The sequence below is a fragment of the Loxodonta africana genome, chromosome 20 (assembly GCF_030014295.1).
Source record: "Loxodonta africana isolate mLoxAfr1 chromosome 20, mLoxAfr1.hap2, whole genome shotgun sequence".
Taxonomy (NCBI): Eukaryota; Metazoa; Chordata; class Mammalia; order Proboscidea; family Elephantidae; genus Loxodonta; species Loxodonta africana.
The window spans coordinates 49,644,607-49,651,061 of record NC_087361.1 but is presented as its reverse complement, the minus strand read 5'-3'; positions in this window follow the sequence as shown (position 1 = coordinate 49,651,061).

The window sequence follows — 6,455 nt, the reverse complement described above, 5'->3', positions numbered from 1 at the left end:
GTGGAAGGTAATTGATTTTGGATGTTGTTACTGTAACAGCAGGCTGGGTGAAAAGATCCACATGATCTTTGACACAGTGCTAAGCCTTAATGGGTCTTTGAAATAAATGAAAAGCTTTTTTGGCCTAATTTCTTCCCATTTGGTTACTGGAAGTTTTTCCAACCCTGAGAGGCCCCAAATTCCTGGACAGTTTTTATTCTTTTCTATTTATGCTTTCAATCAAGACAATTATTGCCTGAGCTCATCTCTTTCCTTGTAATAACTTGCTAAACTCAGCAAATGACAACCAACATAAGCTATTAGGATCTGACGTTTTCCAACCTCTTTCCCCTACATGCTTAGTAAACAAGTAGCTGGCCTTCCAATGTGTTAGAGGCAATGTTTTACTAAATGTTCTGCCACTATAGACCATGGTTTTCCATCTTCCCCACCTTCAGAATCGGTTTCCTCTTTAACTGCTGCCTGACAGCTAATTCAGTGCCACATATTTAGGTTTTTATTATAGCAGCACCTGGTTGCATATATCAAGTTCTATACAACTTAGAGTAATGCTAACGCTCTACAAATGAACCATATAGTCTCAATGCCTTCATACAAGAGAGATCATCTCTTACTTTAGTAACAGTCCCCTGAAGTTGCTGTATCCAGAAGGATGAAGGAAGTGCTTCTGCTCTATCCAATCACTTAGGCATTCAGGCTGATAGGGGAGTCTTAACCTTTAGTAAGTGGAAGGCGATTGCCTAGGCCACTGACATCCAGGAGGCAGAAGGGGGAGAGAATGGAGAAGCCATATATGCTTCCATCCTTGGCTGAGAAAAGGCACCTATAAAGAATAGTCAAATGGTCCACCGGGGGACTATTGTTAGTTGCAATCCATTCGGATCTGGGTCATGGCAACCTTATGAATAACAGAATAAGATACTGCCTGGTCCTGCACTATCCTCATAATCTTTGCTATTTTGAGCCCATTGTTGCAGCCACTGTGTCAGTCCATCTCATGAAGTGTTTCCCTCATTTTCGCTGACCCTCCACTTTACCAAACATGGTATCTGTTTCTAGCAATTGATCTTTTCTGATGACATGTCCAAAGTAAGCAAGACAAAGCCTCACCATCCTTGCTTCTAAGGAGCATTCTAGCTGTATTTCCTCCAAAACTGATTTGTTGTTTGTTCTGGCAACCCACAATATATTCAATATTCTTTGCCAACACTGCAATTCAAATACGTGAGTTCTCCTTTTGTCTTGCTTTTTCATTGTCCAGCTTTCACATGCATATGAGGCTATTAAAAAGATCAGGATTTGGGTCAGGCATGCCTTAATCATCAAAGTGACATCATGCTTTTTAACACTTTAAAGAGGTCTTTTGCAGCAAAATTTCCCGATAAAATATGTACTCTTATTTCTTGACTGCTGCTTCCATGGGCATTGATTGTTAATCCAAGTGGAATACAATCCTTGACAATTTAAATTTCTTTGCCAGAAAGGGGACAGTTAGGCAGCTGTGGAAAGTGACTTAAAAACTTTTGATAGACAATTGGTGGCCTGCGTTACAAATGGTAAACAAATTCTCTTCTCTCATCCCAAATAGTCATATGCAACAGCAGAAATATTTATTTGCTGTTTGCAAAGTGATCCAATGAAGGCTAAAATAATCAAAGAGGAACAGGGAGCTGTGATCTAAGCCAAATGCTACTTGTATGTTTTAGAAAATATACATTTTTTCTTTTTTTATTCCGTCCCTCCATGGAAAGATTTATATGAACTAGTGGAAATCCTGTGGGGCAGTTCTATTCGGTCTTATAGTGTCACTATGAGTCAGAAGACTCGACAGCAACGGAGTTTTTTTTTGTTTTGTTTTGTTTTGTTTAGTCCTCTAGTTTAACATCTGACAGTTTTTTTGTTTTGTTTGTTTTGTTTTCACTTACATAGCAAAAGTTTCCTAAGGAAGAGAGGACTAATCTCCTTAAACAACAACGAGTGAGCTATAATGAACTCAAGAAAGCACTTTCTACCGTAATATAAGCTATTGTCTAAGTACCTGAAAGAGAAAAAATACTTTTAAGACAGTGAACATGTAAAATGTTCCCATGAAATCAACTCTGACTTGTGTGCACAGAAAAAATAAAATAAAGTGATACATTAAAATTATTCTGTTTTACAGGGTTAATTTAGCCCCTTTAGTTTGTACTTCAGAGTCTCTTGGTGGTGCAAATAGTTAACACACTTGACTGCTGATTGAAAGGTTGGCAATTTGAGTCCACCCAGAGTCACCTCAGAAAAAAGAACTGGTGATCTACTTTTGAAAAATCAACCGTTGAAAATCCTGTGGAGCACAGTTCTACTCTGGCACACATGGGGTCACCATGAGTAGGGGTCAGGTTGACCCAACAACAACTTTTTTTTTTTGTACAGTGTTTTAAAAAGTAGACCTAAGTTTTCATCAGGGAAGACCAAAGATGATGTGTGCTTCTGAGGTATGGAATCTCTCTCTTGTTAAACATTTCAGATACTGAAGAAGAAGAACCTGAGAGACTTCCTATTTTATTAACATTCTCTGTGGGCTTATGTTCCAAGACGGGTATAAAATAATGGTCACCATGATATTATTGTCCTAATCCCTTTTGTAAAATTCATATGGGATTATAAAGCCCATACAACCAATATGTAAACAATTTGAAAGCAGAAATCAGACCTAGAATCCTTGACTGCGTTTAAATATCCTTCAGAAATCATGTAGTTGAATTTCAATTCATCCTTCAGTTTTTCGAGAACAGTGATAAAGAACTCTCTTACCAAGTGGGGAGAAACATCTGGAGGAGAAATGTAAAGGAAAACTGCACAGTCTAAGATTAAAATTCCAAAACAATTCTGCTGGCTATCTTTCTCTGATAAAAAAAAAAAAAAAAATTTTTTTTTTTTTTTTTCTCTGATAGCCCCATAGTAATTAGGGCATGCGTCCCAAGTTACTTTTTCAACCATGCTAACGAGTTTCAGTAGTCTATCCATTTCCCATCATCTGTTTCCTCTTTGTCTTGGGCCATATGTATCTACATTTCTGACATGACTCTTAGATGTAGGTGTCAGATTTGTGGCCATAAAATAGTTTCCCTGTGGCTAAAGCCATCTTGTCTACATAGGAAGGAAACCCGTGATTTCTGTCCCTGTAAAATAATCTTCAGAGTACAAGGCTATTTGGCCCAGTCTCTATAATTCACAAGAACAAATGAACAAAAGCAGCAGAGCCCACAGTTTACCAGGCCCTATTTACACGCTATAACATCTATTCCAAACATCTTAAAGAAACCCTTCTTTATGCAGGGCATTGTTTGAACGGATGAATGGAAGGGAGCAAAATGTTTTCTTTCCCAGAAACTGACCCAGAAGTGAACTATAACAAGAAGCATGATTTGGCACATAGAAAAGAAGCTTTTCTGACCACTCAGACAGAGTCCATCCTTTCGTGGCCAGGTTTTAAAAATAAGAATCCTAAGAATTATGCAGGTGCTGCTGGTAAGCTGACTCCAGCTGCCAAGTCAAATGAGTCTTCCCTGGCATCCGGTTGGGTCAGTTTTACGAGGCTTCCACTCAGCTATAAAAATACATCTTCCCATTAGCAGGAATATTATGCAAAATGTGCAACTCAGTACTGTAAAGAGCTTAATTCCTCTGAAGTCTACCAGTTAATGCGGTACCTTCCCAGATTAGGAAACAATAATATTACTCCCGGATCCACAGATAAATCTATCTTTAGTAAAGCTAAAATCAGGCTAAAACAGGATTTCTCAACCTCAGCATTAGTGACTTTTTGAACCAAAGAATTCTTGTGAGGGGCTGCCCTGTGCGTTATAGGATGTTTAGCAGCATCCCTGGGCTCTATCCAATAGATGCTGGTAGGATAGCCCCAGTTATGACAATCCACAACATCTCCAAACACTACATCCACAACATCTCCAAACACTACATCTTCCCCGGGGGAAGAATCACTGTGGTTGGGAACGACTGGTTTAGAATAGGCATGCTGTACAGGATCGGTTTGTGTAGCTCAGTGCCAAATAAACCCGTGGGACCCTTGTTCAAAATGTACTAAGAATTTCAAGGTTGCTTATAGGCAAGCATAAAACTAAGCACAGGGTCCTTCTAAGCCTGAGGTGCTCTGGGACTATACAGGTCATAAGCTCATGAAGTCAGTCCTGATGCTATATTATCCCACCTCATTCCTCAATACCACAATGCTAGTAATAAGCGCTTGTGGAGCTTACAGTGGCTGAGCTCACAGCTGTCGACACCCCTCATGCTTCCCCCATGTTATGCATTAGGTATTCGCTTTTACCACCACCTAATTCCAAGTCTTTTATCCACATCCTGCTCTGTTTACCATCCTCTCAGCTACTTACAACTTTACTGGCTCTCTTCTTTCTGCACTCATGTGGTCATTGGAACAGGACAAGAGCTTCTTACTTAATAGCTAGCTCTCCTTCAACCAGGCCTGCACTGCCAACTCCCCAACCATTCCCAAACAAATAGTCCTGGGCTGTCCTGGGCAAATTTTTATCCTTCCTCTCCCCAGTACCCACCCTCCCCACAATAGGCCATGCATCCCTCCACCACTGCCCTGCCTCAGGATACTCCAAAATAATTCAGAAACATACTCCCATTAATGTGACATGTTTGTCTCTTTTCACCAAAAGCTGTCGCTTACTAAATGCTTTCTAAGGTGTTAGACTTTACTACTTGAAGTATTACATCAGCGTTTTGCAGATGAAAAAAACCAAGTCTGTGAAAAGTTTAAAGGAAAAAATAAAGCCTGCCCCAGGAAAGCTTAGAATTTGAAGCCATGTCTATTTAACCCCCGTTAAGTTCTTGACCTTAACTGCTACCTTACCTCTCTGTAAGTATTCCTCTGATCAAGGAGAGGGTTTTATCACGAGTCATCCCCATCATTTCTGTTAGCTGTGAAGATGCATCTCAAAACCAAAGAAACACCGTTCGAACAATCTTGGCATGATATTGTTGTTGTTGTTAGGTGCCGCCCGGTCGATTCTGACTCATAGCGACCCTATATACGACAGAACAGAACGAAACACTCCCCAGTCCTGCACCATCAATATTCAACAAGAAGAAAACAGTCCGTCCAGCAAGTCTGACATTAACGTTCTAATATTTTATCGTTTCTCAAAATAGAACTGACAAGGGAAAACCAAAGAACCTCAAGACTGGCTTTTTTGAAGAATTTATTTGCCTCTATTTCACAACCAATAAGCATTAATAGTTTCCAAGTATACATTATAAAGATCTCACCCAGGAATAAGAAAGTAATGTTAATAGTGAGAGCATTTGATTACTAGAGTTATCACAGTTTCTAATATAGAATGTTCCATTTATTTGATTCAGAATATTATTTTATTCTATATCTTCATCCCCAAATCTAGATCTTTTCCTGGTAGCTTTTAGTTAAACAGTCTTTACCCTACCGAAAGAAACCTTTTCCCTTTGGAGGTATATGTGTATCCGCCCTCTGCTCAAATTTGTGATTCCTCTGGTTATAAGTCAATGGTGATTTTAGAAGTCCACTTCACTGAAATAAAGTTCTGTACATTGAGCTCCTAGGCAGCCAACCATTTGCTGTAAATGCCAAACACTAAATTTAAACATTGTAAAATGATCCCACGAGAAGAACAGGAAAAATGTAGGATAATGTAATAATGAACATCTTTGTATTTTTTTGAATTTATTGAATCTGCCACAGCCATCTGTAGGTCACAGGCCCTGCATGGGAAAAAACACTACATGGCCCAAGAATGTGTGAGAAAGTAAAGCTATTCAACGTCCAATATCAGAAGAGTTATTTGTTTCATGCATGCAACCATTCCAAAGTCTTGAACAGCTAGGGAAACTCTAGAAGGAAAAGAAATGCTTTTGTCAATTGAAACAGCTAAAATGTGAGAGAGTCTGTAACCATATAATGGAAGGTTATCAGCTCATAGGTCTCTCCTCTGTTGCATGAACAGAAATCTGGAAGACAACTGGCCAAGCACTATTAAGATTTTTATAGATAAATCGTTACAAACAATGAAAATTCAGTCGTATGTACATCACCATTCACATGGTTGAGAATCATCAGAAAGAAAAAAAAGCAAAAAAAAACAAAGTGACCGAAAGCTACTTAATAGTCTTGTAAGTATTCAAATTGCATTTGAACACAGAAGGAAAAATTCAGTATCACCTTCCCGGTAAACGTGCTGTTCCATTAGCTTTTTATCTTAATTTGATTCATTTCCCTTTTCCAGAAATTGTTAATATCTCCCTCTGAACCAACTTCCCACTTCCTCTGCATATTAATTGCATTTTTGTTTAGCACGGCCATTCTAAGAAATAATAATAATGAAAGGTTTTCTATTCTCTCTTTGAATGCATGTCTTTCTCTTTGTCTCCTCCTCTTTTCACTGTCAAATTCT